Here is a 14,816-nt window from a genome sequence, read left to right as displayed (position 1 = left end):
TAGATCACTTAGAAACTTGATATTTGGCATCAAGGTAGACTATTAGGTGTATATAGAGGAAAAAATCTGAAAACTGGAAATTATTGATATTTTGATGGAAAAAAAATTATTAATACTTATAGACCAAAAACCTAACCCCACTTCTAGATCACTTAGAAACTTGATATTTGGCATCAAGGTAGACTATTAGGTGTATATAGAGGAAAAATCGGAAAACTGGAAATTATTGATATTTTGATGGAAAAAAAATAATTAATACTTATAGACCAAAAACCTAACCCACTTCTAGATGACTTAGAAACTTGATATTTGTCATCAAGGTAGACTATTAGGTATATATAGAGGGAAAAATCTGAAAACTGGAAATTATTGATATTTCGATGGAAAAAAATAATAATTAATACTTATAGACAAAAACCTAACCCCTCTTCAAGATCACTTAGAAACTTGATTTTATTTATTTATTCGTATGGCAAAAATACAATCGTTCATAATATGATATACGAGTATAGTATATTATAGCAGTACGCCCAATTGCTGGATCCATTGGGTGACATTGTTGTCTAGGGTGAACAAGTCCCCGGGGTTGCCCTGGTATTTGGTGAGTGGGCATTCGCGGATAATGTGGTCCATGCTCTGCACCGCAGTCCCGCATTCGCATGCTGGCGACTCTCTCCAGCCACATCTGTGCAGGAACTCACGACTTCTACCCCAACCCGTTCGTAGGCGATTTAACTGGCACCAATTTCGTCTGGGTAGTGAGAAGCCTGCTGGTTTTTCTAGAGGGTCGATGTTTGTCATTAGGTTGGCGGGCAAGTTCTCGTTCCATTCGTGGGCCCATCTCTCATTAACGTCGAAGGAGGTGTTTAAGAGTATCGAGGCAGTCTTATGTGGCGGTTGACGTGAAATCAGCCGGTTGGGTGGAGGGTTCTTGAGATCGTCGTAGGCGGGTAGATTTGGGTTGGCCAGAATCTTCTGAGCTTCTCGGACCAAAGCATGTTGCCTTCTTAAGTGCGGAGGAGCTATGTGGCTCAGCACAGGTAGCCACTCTACGGGGGTGCTCTTGATGGTTCCTGTTATGTATCTCATAGCTTGTCTCAGTTGCACATCCACCCGATGCACATGCAAGAAACTTGATATTTGGCATCAAAGTAGACTATTAGGTGTATATAGAGGGAAAAATCTGAAAACTGGAAATTATTGATATTTCGATGGAAAAATAATAATTAATACTTATAGACCAAAAACCTAACCCACTTCTAGATCACTTAGAAACTTGATATTTGGCATGAAGGTAGACTATTAGGCGTATAAAAAAGAAAAAAATCTGAAAACTGAAACTTTTTAACAATTGACCGCGCGTTAGCGAGGGTCTCCTTTTCAGCTTAGGCAAACTGCTTTTATGATGAATACCTACTATAGTAATTTCTGTACAAAAAGTAATGATATCCCAACAAAAACATAAATGTGAAATGAGAGCCAAGTTCAATATTAAGAATATGTGTCGTTGTTGACTCGCTGACAAAAGAATTGAGATCTATATGGATGCCAAGTTCTGTGTTGTGTAGAAAATCCTGAAATTATAAAGGATTTGTCTTGGCTAGTTTTTACGTATAGGCTACTTTTCTAAAATTTGGTTTGTTGGTAAAAACTAGCCATGTCAAATCCTTTATAATTTCAGGATTTTCTACACAACACAGAACTTGGCATCCATATAGATCTCAATTCTTTTGTCAGCGAGTCAACAACGACACATATTCTTAATATTGAACTTGGCTCTCATTTCACATTTATGTTTTTGTTGGGATATTAGTTTTCATCATCAATCCGGTAATAACCCAACAATTCCTTCTTTACTCTGTGCTTTTCCTTCGCTTTTGTAACTCCGCTCTGCTTGTGAACACAAACACGCTTTCTGCTTGGTGCACCGGCTTCCCCATGGTCCCATCATCATCATCATCATCACAGGGTGTTCACAAAAGCAGAGCGAGCAGGAACACATTACTAAGACGTCTGAAAATCCACAGGGTGCGGCGTTCTATTTTAAAAATCGCCGTCGGCCGACGTAGCACCAACAACACACCATCACCACCTCGACGGCAGGGTTGGAGCCTTAGCCGTTCGCCCGCCGTCGCCCCTGCTCCTCTTCAGCGCTGACGAGTGACACCCACCTGCTGCGGACCCTCGACCAGCCAGGGCAGTACCGGATCTCGGGTGCAAATCTAGACGGGCCTTGACCACCCACGACCCTATTCAAAATTTAGTTTTTTTTTAATCAATAGTTTTTTTTTGTTAACGAGTTGGTAGTACTTCATTTACTTACCCTACCAACATAGACGTACTCTCCCATTAACGTTACATGTTCTTCGCCCAATAAACGCTATTTTCGACATGGTTCTCTTTTACCTGATACTATTCGCTGTATAATATGTGGTCCGTCCAACTGTGGAAAAACTAATTTAATGTTTAGTTTGCTGCTACATGAACAAGGTCTCCGCTTTCAAAATGTTTATGTATACTCTAAAACCTTATTCCAGCCCATGTATCAATTCCTAGAGCAAGTTTTAAAGCTGGTTCCATCAGTTTCATTTCAAAAATATAGTGACAATGATGAAGTACTAAGTCCTCACATAGCTAACATTAATTCAATCATGATATTTGATGATGTTGCATGTGAAAATCAAAACAATATACGCGATTACTTTGCAATGGGAAGACATAAAAATATACATAGCCTCTATCTGAATCAAACGTATAGTAAAATACCTAAACAATTAATAAGAGATAATGCTAACTTAATCATTATTTTTAAACAAGATGATATTAATTTGAAGCACGTTTATGATGAACATGTAGGAAGTGATATGTCGTGGTCTCAATTTCGCGAAATGTGTGGACAAGTATGGAACATGCCGTTTAATTACTTATTTATAAATAAAGATTGTAATAAGAATTCTGGATGATATAGGAAAGAAAAATTAACTGGATACATAAAGCATAGTATTTATATTAAAAACTTATTACTTAAAATGAAGTCGACTAGTTCGGACATGAAACATAAAATTAACGAGGAGAAATTATTTAAACAAAAAGTACTCCAATCTGCTGAAGCAGTAACAAAAAAAGTTAAGCTCATTCGAGATGTGAAATCAAACGATAATATGATGTTGGAAGCAATGTTGAAACCAATCACAGATCCACTTAGTGAAATGGTAAAAGATAAAAATAATAATAATAATAATGATAACAATCTAAACATTAGTGAAACAGATTTTGATAACGATAGGTTTAAATGGAACAAGTCAGTAAAAACATTGAAATATAGTCCTTCTGAAGATGGAATGAAAGAAAGTTTAGATAATAAAACAATAAAACATTACTGAGAAAATCACCTGAATCTAAATCAAATTATAGTGATAATGAATTAAATGACAGCGATTCTATATCACATGAAAGTGTCGACCAAAATGATTCTGACACAACGAATAATGCTTCATTTAGAACGTCAGACTCGTATGCTTCTCCTCGCGAAAATCCCGCTTGGCAAAAACAATATTTTAACATAGACATTCCATTCGGTATACGAAATGAGCGTGGTAAGCTAATGCTTGGATCGTATCCAATTTCTGTGAATGATGGCAAACTCACGATAGGAGGAGAAAGTTATGTTTTAACGCAGGGCTTAAATAATTTATTGTTTAAGAAAGTACCTGATTTAAAAGTAGTAACTGAAGATGATAAACGAGCATATAAAACTTTGTTATTGAAAACGAATGCACATAGACGTGACTTCGATCCAAATAAACCAATAAAAAGTAACAAGGGCATGAAATATTTATACGTTATAAAACCTCTTTTTAAATTATCCAAACAACGTACAGTAAGTGAAGAATTATATGTATCCGGTAAAGGTTTGCCATCAATGAAAAAAATTAAAAGAGACATCTCATATGTGTATTGGGATGATCCAAACGATTTGTAGAAAGATTAAAACTACTTATTGCATCGCGTGACGCTGGCAATACAGGGTTAGATAACGAAATAATATCTATCATTGAAGAATTACGTGAAGCAGGCTTAGTAAATAATATATAAATGAATACTCTTTTTTTTTCATCAGTTGTTGTCTGACTACCAAGTATAAAAATGAATATAGACAAATTGGGTCACCATGTTCATAAACGCTTGCGTGCTGGTGAAATCTCTTAGCTCAAATACAAGGCTTTGCTTCGAACAGAAGCGGGACATTTTGATTTAAAATCATTAAGATTAAAAGGAGTTGGTAAACCAATGTCTTCCGATAATGCAGTTAACAAGCAGTACGTTGATGAATACATTCAAAACATGTACGAAAAGAAGTACATAGACTCTTCCTTTAACACAATAAATAATCAAATTCATCAACTTGCATCTCAGTTAAAACTGAACTTTTACACGAAGAAGGAGACAGATGATATCTTTAAAAACTTAAATAATTATAAAACATCAAATAGTGAACGAGATCCATCGATCAGCGCGAAGAAATTTTAAGCGACGATCGGTTGTACTAAAAGGAATTGACGATTTATGGCAAGCTGATTTAATCGATTTACAAAATCTGCATACGGTTAACAGGGGATATAAATATATTTTAACTGTTATTGATACATTTTCAAAGTACGCATGGTTTACACCTATTAAGTCTAAAACTAAAGTGGAAGTCAAAAATGCATTCGAACTAATAATAAAAATATCTAATCGAAGACCTAAAAACTTACAAACTGAAAGAATTCTACAATAATGAATTCGATTGCTATTTAAAATCATTAAAAGTAAATCATTATCAAACTACACAACGGGACTTAATCGCGTATTTAAGTTTTAAGATTTACCGACAGTCGATAAATCGAATATCGTTAGTGGTGTGTGTCGACAGAGTAACATCCCTAGTGCGCAAAACGTTCAAACTGATAAACAAGACCAAGTGCGGGTAGTTCGAAAAACTCGCGCGGCTAGAAGATGTTGATGTCAACTTGAGCCAGTCTTCTCCGAGACCACGGGGACAACGCCGTCCTCGAAACGTCGGAGGTAAATCTTAAAACTCAAATACGCGAATAAGTCCCGTTGTGTAGTGTGACGATTACACAATAAACAGTACGACGCAACTACCCGCTAGCTTCACTCCGTGGAGAAGTGTCATGGCGAGTGGGTGGCTGGCGGAGTGCAAAAGTGATAACAGTTGTTTCATTTGATCACCCAGTACACAACGGAGCCTGGACGTCACAGATGGCGACGAGGGTAAAATATTACAAAAAAATACGGAAAGGAAAGGTAACGGTGGCGGAAAAAAAAAACAAATCTAAGGTATGGAAATCCTAACCTAATAGCTACCGTATTTGTCCATTTCCTCCCGAGCTGCCGATTGTATTCAGGTAATACAAAATTTTGGGCGAGGTGATATTCTGTGTAAAGAGTGACGTACGGTTGTACATAATACGAAAATATTAAAACTGCAACGATTTTGTTAGGCGGTACTTACGTAAGTAGATTATGACATTCCAAACTCACGTAAGAGGAGTATTAAAGAAACTAATGCAGAATTTAAATATTACTGTAAAAACGTAGATCTAGTACCTATACCTAATTTTATAGTTTTGTTTACAATCAATCTTAATAAAAACAATTATGTATATGCACAGTTGATTTTGTCGACTGTTTACATAAGAACAGTGGTTAACTTTACGACTATTATTGAGTAAATAATTGATGGTACGTAGCTCGGGAGGAATGTTTACTAAGCAAAGAAGAAATATACGCGTGCTTATTACACTAACTCTTTGACAATGGCTACTGTGCGTGAGCCTGGTTACCAAATGTAAATCCAAAAGTGTAATCAATGCAAGATAGATCAATAATTGGGGTCACTACAAAAAATAATGTACTCATGTTACATTATTCCTATGATGTGGCACCGACGTATTAGCCATGAATTTTTCCATGAAATGACAGAAACGAATATGCCGATGGTTTGCGTGTTACAAATACAGATGGTACATGGTTTATTTTCTGACTCAAAATCGTATATTAGAATTCATATGATATAAAGGGTAAATAATCAAACTACCTTCGCGGAAATCATGATTATTATGACTTGTGTATTTACCGTTCATACTTAAAATATACCGACCTACTTAGTCGTGTAATTAAATACTAAGATATTTTTACATGAGGGAACGTATAGAGAAACCTGCATATCAAGTCGGTATAGTTGTATACATTTTATGGACCTTATGTCCTAAAAGAATTATTGTTCGGTTAAAATAACCAGTTATAATCAATTGAAATGCTATTTATAGCACGATATGGGTATGAATCGATGTTAACTTGGTGTCGATTTAACATGTATTTATATATACATAGGTATGTGCTGTTTATGATAATAAACAATGCTAGCAAGTAACGGACCAGTTAAATTATCAAGGACCTTTACGATGTCAAGTGAGTCAAGAACTATAGATAGCGTACTTCTAAGTACGATGTACTGATGAATGCCAAGGGCTTTGTTATTGTTTTACTGTAGGAGTAGACACGTAAACTCAGCATCAAATGAATTGAGTAGTAAGTCGGAGTCGGACTAACAAGAAAAATAAATTGCAAGAAGTAAACTGTACATCACATCTATGCTGCAGTTGGTATAAGTAATAATTAGTAGGTTGAAACGTTCAACTGGTACTAGCAAAACAAATAGTTAGTAGGTTGAACCTTTCAACCGGTACTAGCAAAACAAATAATTAGTAGGTTGAAACTTTCAACCGGTACTAGCAAAACAAATAATTAGTAGGTTGAAATGTTCAACTGGTACTAGCAAAACAAATAATTAGTAGGTTGAAACTTTCAACCGGTACTAGCAAAACAAATAATTAGTAGGTTGAAACTTTCAACCGGTACTAGCAAAACAAATAATTAGTAGGTTGAAACTTTCAACCGGTACTAGCAAAACAAATAATTAGTAGGTTGAAACTTTCAACCGGTACTAGCAAAACAAATAATTAGTAGGTTGAAACTTTCAACAGGTACTAGCAAAACAAATAATTAGTAGGTTGAAACTTTCAACCGGTACTAGCAAAACAAATAATTAGTAGGTTGAAACTTTCAACCGGTACTAGCAAAACAAATAATTAGTAGGTTGAAATGTTCAACTGGTACTAGCAAAACAAATAATTAGTAAGTTGAAACTTTCAACTGGTACTAGCAAAACAAATAGTAGGTTGAAACTTTCAACCGGTACTAGCAAAACTAATAATTAGTAGGTTGAAACTTTCAACCGGTACTAGCAAAACAAATAATTAGTAGGTTGAAATGTTCAACCGGTACTAGCAAAACAAATAATTAGTAGGTTGAAACTTTCAACTGGTACTAGCAAAACAAATAGTTAGTAGGTTGAAACTTTCAACTGGTACTAGCAAAACAAATAGTTAGTAGGTTGAAACTTTCAACCGGTACTAGCAAAACTAATAATTAGTAGGTTGAAACTTTCAACCGGTACTAGCAAAACAAATAATTAGTAGGTTGAAATGTTCAACCGGTACTAGCAAAACAAATAATTAGTAGGTTGAAATGTTCAACTGGTACTAGCAAAACAAATAATTAGTAGGTTGATTGTTCAACTGGTACTAGCAAAACAAATAATTAGTAGGTTGTTTGTTCAACTGTTGCTAGAAAAATAAATAATTAGTAGGTTGGAACTTTCAACTGGTACTAGCAAAACAAATGATTAGTGGGTTGGAACTTTCAACTGGTACTAGCAAAACAAATAATTAGTAGGTTGGAACTTTCAACTGGTACTAGCAAAATAAATAAGTAGTGGGTTGAATGTTCAACTGGTACTAACAAACCAAAAGAGTCAAACGTACCTAGTAACTAGTCTAGTAGACGCGATAGTGGTGGTTGGTACTAACGATAGGACCTTTTGTTATAGGTCGTCCAAATTAGTACAACATAGTACTTAAAAGTAAACTGACGCGATATAGTGTTGGTTGGTACTAACGATAGTATCTTGTTTTAGGTCATTCAAAATGTCCTAGATACCACCATTAGACGGATTCTTTAGCCCACCAAAACTTAATAGGGAGGCAAAATAGTCATAAACTGACATTATGTTAGTATAGAGTGACCTCCTATTATGTAATGTATTTACTGAATTCGAAATTATATAATAAGCAGTTTAGTGCCTCTGCCTACTGTTCCAGTTAACTTAAGGCGTAGGTATAGATGGATGGCCTCGGGAATAGGCATATCTACTAATGTAGATTCAGAGTAGATTTCAATTATAAAAAGAAAAAAAACGCCAGTTGGAAACATTTTCTGTAAAGTATTACAATTTAACCTTCTTCTAACCTATACCCGTATCATAAATTAACTGCATTTTGCAGATGTTCGTATGGGTAAGAACCGAATGTATCAGCTTAAATAAAAACGGACAAAGTATATATAAAAATATATTATACGACGACTTAGACGGTATTCCGGTTAAAGATTGTTGTAGCAATCCTGTTGGAACAGTTAGAAGACAGGTTAAATTATAGTTTAAGAGAAACAAGCAGGTGACCAGCATAAGAGTAATAATGCATTCTGCGTAAGTAGCCGTGTAAATTGTGGAACACAGAGGCATGCCTAAACTGCCCAAATAAAACCTATAAATAGATGAGGATATACAATTCTTCAAAATCGTATATGACCCAGATTTCATATAATAAATCCCAATTCCAATCTATTTTAGAGCCGGAATACATGATTCTATAGAATAATAATCAGAGCAAAGCTCAATTACAAACCCAAGTACAACAGGTACGTAAATAGACGCTGGGCCTACATCATGTCATGTAGTACCTAAAGTCAATGCTGTAAAAACTGAAGTGGCGATGCGGGGAGCCTTACACGGCACGGTGGTCTGGCCCTAGGCCATAATTCAAAATATGTTATGTGTTATTTTTAAGTGTCAAATGCATTAGTATTATTCACTAATAAATGTACTTTAAGGAGGTATAAATAGATCCTGGATAACTCATTATTTTCATTCTCTAATTAACGTCGAAAGTGAACTGAACTCCCGGTTGTACGCGCTCTCTTATCGGCAACTAATTAAGTGATCGGTCATTAGTGGTGAATTTCTGCTGAATTTGTGTATTTACTGATTATTATGAATATGGAGCTTCAAGAATCAGGTATGTAGTTTTGTTTATCACCCTAACTTTCACTCTTTTTAGAAAAACATAATAATAATAAAGGGTCTACGCCATGACAAATTGTAATGAGATTTGTTTTAAATGTTATTTCTTTACTTGGAGTTTTAGTTATTTTATTAATCCAACGTAATGACAAGATTTATACCAGTTTAAAGCTTATTTTTTCTAGATTTATAATCATGAAAGTCTTGCTGCGTAAACTTGCGTATTTAGTTTTTAAAAGCCTGCTACGCCTGCGTAGCCGGCTTCGTAGCAGTGCTACAAAAATAATACGTAACGAAATTCACTATTATTTTTTTATTTTCAGATGATAAGTACGTGGGATCCTTTACAAGAGGCTTCATATTTGAACTCTGGCTATCTTTCAGTGGTTCGGACAAAGATAAACGTCTTCAAATTATGCAACATGTGATAGAAATGATACCAGATGCTGAAAACGTGGACACCAACAATTTGGATAACATCATAAAGTATATTTGTGAACGAATTACAGTTATTTGGAAATCCGCTTCGCGAAATAAGTCTGCGGTTCTCAAGAAACATTCTGAGTGGCTTAATAAAAAGCAAAGTGTTAATATGCCAAAAATAAAATTGGGGGCCGATAAGTCCTCAACTGTTCAATTCGTTCAAGAATCATCATCGCCGGGAACCTCATCTGCAGTTGGACGACCTAAAAAAGAGTTTACTGCTTGTAGCAAGCGGTCAAAACGCAGAAGATTAGCAGCACTAGCTGATCTTGATGGATCAGCGGTCAGCGATTTAACGAAGGCATCAGACAACGAGACCAAAGAAATAAACCCTGACGACGTGCTTTCCCTTCTGACAGGCGCTAAGCTCACCAAGCATCAATATTTGTTACTGCGTGAGTTTATCAACTCGCGAAAAAATCCTGTTTTACCTTCATATGAAAAAGTTCTTAAAGCAAAGAAGAAATGTTATCCAGAAATCATCAGAGTTACGGAATCAGCAGGCGAAGTGGAATTGCAGAGTTTATTGAATCATACTGCATCTCGCGTAGAACTACAAAACGAAGTTTTAAGTACTATACCAGAGGAATCGATGGGTGATGTTACGTTAATAGGAAAGTGGGGTTTTGATGGAAGCACTGGCCATAGTGAATATAAGCAAAACTTCGCCAGTTCAGATGTGACCGGAGACGGAAGCCTATTCGTAACATCGTATGTACCTCTTCGATTGATTTCAACCACTTCATCATCGGATGACGCCGTGCTGCTTTGGAAAAACCCGCGCCCATCGTCGACTAGATACTGCCGGCCAATTCGATTTCAGTTTATTAAAGAAACTAAAGATTCGACTGTTAACGAACAAACATACTTTCAAGAAAAAATTGAGCAGCTTGTGCCTACGATAGTGAAGTACGGAGACGGCAAAGAAATAAACATAAATCACTGTTTGCAACTCACCATGCTTGATGGGAAAATATGTGCCGCACTCAGTGGCACTTCCAATGCAACGTGCACCCTTTGTAAAGCTGTGCCAACTCAAATGAGAGACGTTCCTTCTAGCATAGAAAGGCCTATTGATTTTAGTAAATTGGAATTTGGACTCTCGCCGTTGCATGCGTGGATTCGGTTTTATGAATATTTTATTCATTTATCGTACAAACTTGAAACAAAAAGATGGTACGCTACATCAGAGGAGGATAAAAAGCACATAGCTTTGAGAAAGAAAAAAATCCAGGATGAGTTTCGGCAGAAGTTGGGTCTAATTGTAGACAAACCACGAAGTGGAGGGAGTGGCACATCCAACGATGGAAATACTGCGAGGAAATTTTTTAAGCACTCTAATGTGTCTGCTGAAATCACAGGTATCCAGCAAAGCCTTATTGAACATTGTGGAACTATTTTGGAGTGCATATCGTCTGGTTATACAATCAATGTAAGAAAATTTGAAGAATATGCCACAAAAACGGCTGGCCAACTCATGGATGCATATGGCTGGTATCCTTTGCCTTCATCAGTACACAAAGTGCTTATACATGGTGCCATCATTATAGAAAACGCTCTAGTTCCTATTGGAGAGCTGTCCGAAGAGGCAGCTGAGTCAACAAATAAAAATATAAAGATGTTCAGGCGAGACCATACCAGAAAAATGTCACGAACACACACCAACGAAGACCTTATTCACAGGCTTCTTTTAAACTCGGATCCATTAATAACCTCCAAGAGGAAATTGCCGCGTAAAAAAAAAACTACACTTTCTTGTAACGTATTAAGCTTATTAACTAGTACTGAATAGAATTTAATGCTTCACTTATTGTTTTCGTTTGCTTTACTGTTATCTTTTCTATAGAAGTATACTCGATCTTTATGATTGATTTTTCCATTTAGTATTTAATTTTTTTTGCCCGCGGACAGCGAATCGGGGCAATTTTTAGGTTAGGTATTTATTTGTATTAGTTTAGTTATTTTGTTTTAGTGTTTCTTATGCATTTTTAGTATGTATTAATAGTTAAAACTAACAAAGACTTCAGGTTTTTTATGATGTGATTTTTAATGGAGAAAAGTTTAATATACTTATCATGTTATATACTGAAACAAGTGTTTTATTTTATTAAAAACAATATTCGTTACATCATATACTCATTCCCGAAAAAAAACTACGATAATTAACATTTTTTTTAATTATGGCCGCCTTTACAAGGCGCGCCGACCACCGTGCCACTGTGAGGAAGCACTGCTTACTTAACTAAACTACGAAACTATACCCAAGGCAACCATGACTAAGGTACTAACAGAAAAAACTCTAGTGACCAGCAGTTAACCTAATGTCTTGTAAATAGACATACGACTTTTGTCGGTTAACAGTGTAGATGACGAAGTCCCTTTTTAACTACCTAGGTAGTAGGTACACCTACTCAGATGAAGATGAGTGATGTGTGTGATGTGATGACTAATTATAATTAAGTGTAATTAAAAAGGCACTTTACCGGAAAATATATTTCCTTATTTCAGTCACATGCATAAACTTACAATAATTAAGGATGCCAAAACTCTTAGGTATGCGGTTGAGACAATACATACATTAGAAATTATACATTGTCTCAGAACCGATACATTAAATCAAAACAGAAACAAATAACTAAATACTGTGTGTAGGTACCTACACATTATAAAATAAAAACAATAAGTATTCGAATTAACCGTGATTTTGATCGCTCTCAATGACAGTTTGCCTGATGTTTAATTTGTTGAGGCTAACTAATTAAGTAAAACTAGTAGATTAAAGTTGTAGCTTGAACCACTTTATTGATCTACCCAAGAGTACACATTTATTGTACTAATTGAGCACTAAGACTCAAAAGACCAAAAGCCCAGGTCTTATCATTTAGAAACGTTAAACGTAACGATAAAATGGTAAAGTACCTAAACATTCGAACTGTACTCTGGTGTACTCAGTATTTCATGGGATCATGGTTAGAATAATGTAATTCCATTGGTTCGTTGGAAGATGTTTATTGAAGTTAAATGACATACTTACCAATGGCAGGTTAGGAAGCAGACATACAAGGTGTATACCTATGTTTCAGGTTTATAAAATATGTTGCAAGTAATTGAAATAAACCGAAGAAAAAGTGTATAAGTACAAATAATAATATTTATGTGATAGTCTGACAGTAATTATTGTGGAAATAATAATACAATACTTACTGGTCACAATTCAATTGAAAAATCAGCTTTCAATTAGTAAGGTGTTACGTTATTTTCATAACATAAATTGTAATTATGATTCTTCGCATAAGTAAGTTGCTAGAATAATATTACATTCGATATTATATTTGCTGTGTTACTTTTTGAGCAATAAAATGTTTGAAATACCTAAATATTTGGATTAATTGATGTCAAGATTATATTATTCAAGTATTATAATTAAAGAACGATAATTAGATATGTATGCAATGCAATTAATAATAATAATGGTCAAATAGGCAGGTAAATCTTAGTAGGTACCTAACAAATTAATAATATATAAATATATTTATATAGATTATTGTCTGCTTAACCTATTCACAAGTAAAATCATACTTGACGTGGTACCTCTACAACGAATGTAATATTCCTACTTTATTTGACCTTGGATTATCTACAAGTATTTTAAATTGCATTATATATATTAACATCATACAAGACAAGTAAAACTGAGTCAATCAGTTATTGCCAATAAGTAACTAATGTCCAAGACGCTTGGCAAGCTTACAATGTTATTGTACCTAAATCATGAAATAGGTATTAATTAGTAAAATATTATATTGTATGCTAATGGAAATACCTGGAAATGTGTAAGCATCAAAAGGAAAATGTAGTAATTAAGGCGTTTAAAGTAAATCTTTGAGTTATAAGCAATTGAACAAAAAACTCAAAACTGCAAATAGGAGAAGGAGAGGGACTGACACCTAAGAAGAAATTGTAAAAGTAAAATAATAGTTTTACAGATTTAAAGGCTTAGTGTTGGAAAATATTTATTATTTCACTGTTGTAAAATGAATACATCCACACCTCGCCGAGTTTCTTACGCCGGTTCTTCTCGGGTCTGAGGTTAACCTTTCCGAACCGGTGGTAGTATACCTAGATTGGAAAAATAAATTAACCTAGCGAGTGTAAGATAATACGATAAACTGAACTATTGTTGCATGATAAATATATAAAGTAAAATAAATAAATCGTTATAAAAAGGGAGAGATGTGACGATTACACAATAAACAGTACGACGCAACTACCCGCTAGCTTCACTCCGTGGAGAAGTGTCATGGCGAGTGGGTGGCTGGCGGAGTGCACAAGTGATAACAGTTGTTTCATTTGATCACCCAGTACACAACGGAGCCTGGACGTCACATGTAGTTTGATAATGTTTAATAATCGTGAAAGTTTAAATCAGTAAATCATTACTCAACGTATTCAATTACGAAGGCATCTATTGTTGAAAGGCTAATAAAAACACTTAAGTTCAAACTCTATAAATATTTTAGTTAAGTTGGTAACTATAAATGGGTTGGTAAACCGTTAGACGATGTAGTAAAATCTTATAATCAAACTGTACATCGCACAACAAAATTTAAACCTATTGATGTAAATTTTGATAATGAAATTGAAGTATCAAAAAATATTGAAAAATCGCAATCTAATTTACGTCATAAATTGAACAAATTCAATATAGGGGATTGTGTACGCATTAGCAAGTATAAAAGCGTCTTTCAAAAAGGTTATACACCTAATTGGTCAACAGAACTTTTCACTATTAAACATGTGAATCGCACTCAACCTGTGACGTATCACATTCAAGACCAGCACAGAAACACTACTATACTCGGTACATTTTATGAAGAAGAACTTCAGAAAACCAACTATCCAAACGTTTACCTTGTAGAAAAAGTTATTAAAAAAAGGGTAGAAAGTTGTATGTTAAATGGTTAGGGCTTAATGATAGTGAAAACAGTTGGATTGATAAAAATGCCGTTGTTTAGTTATATTTATATACTTTCTCTTCTTCTATATGAAAGGAAGAGGACTCTTAAACAGCGCTATTAATAATTTACCATTTGAATTACACTTACCTGGTTATAACTATTGTGGA

This window comes from Cydia splendana, unplaced genomic scaffold, assembly GCF_910591565.1.
Source record: "Cydia splendana unplaced genomic scaffold, ilCydSple1.2 scaffold_59_ctg1, whole genome shotgun sequence".
NCBI lineage: Eukaryota > Metazoa > Arthropoda > Insecta > Lepidoptera > Tortricidae > Cydia > Cydia splendana.
Note: the sequence above shows the minus strand (reverse complement) of the source record.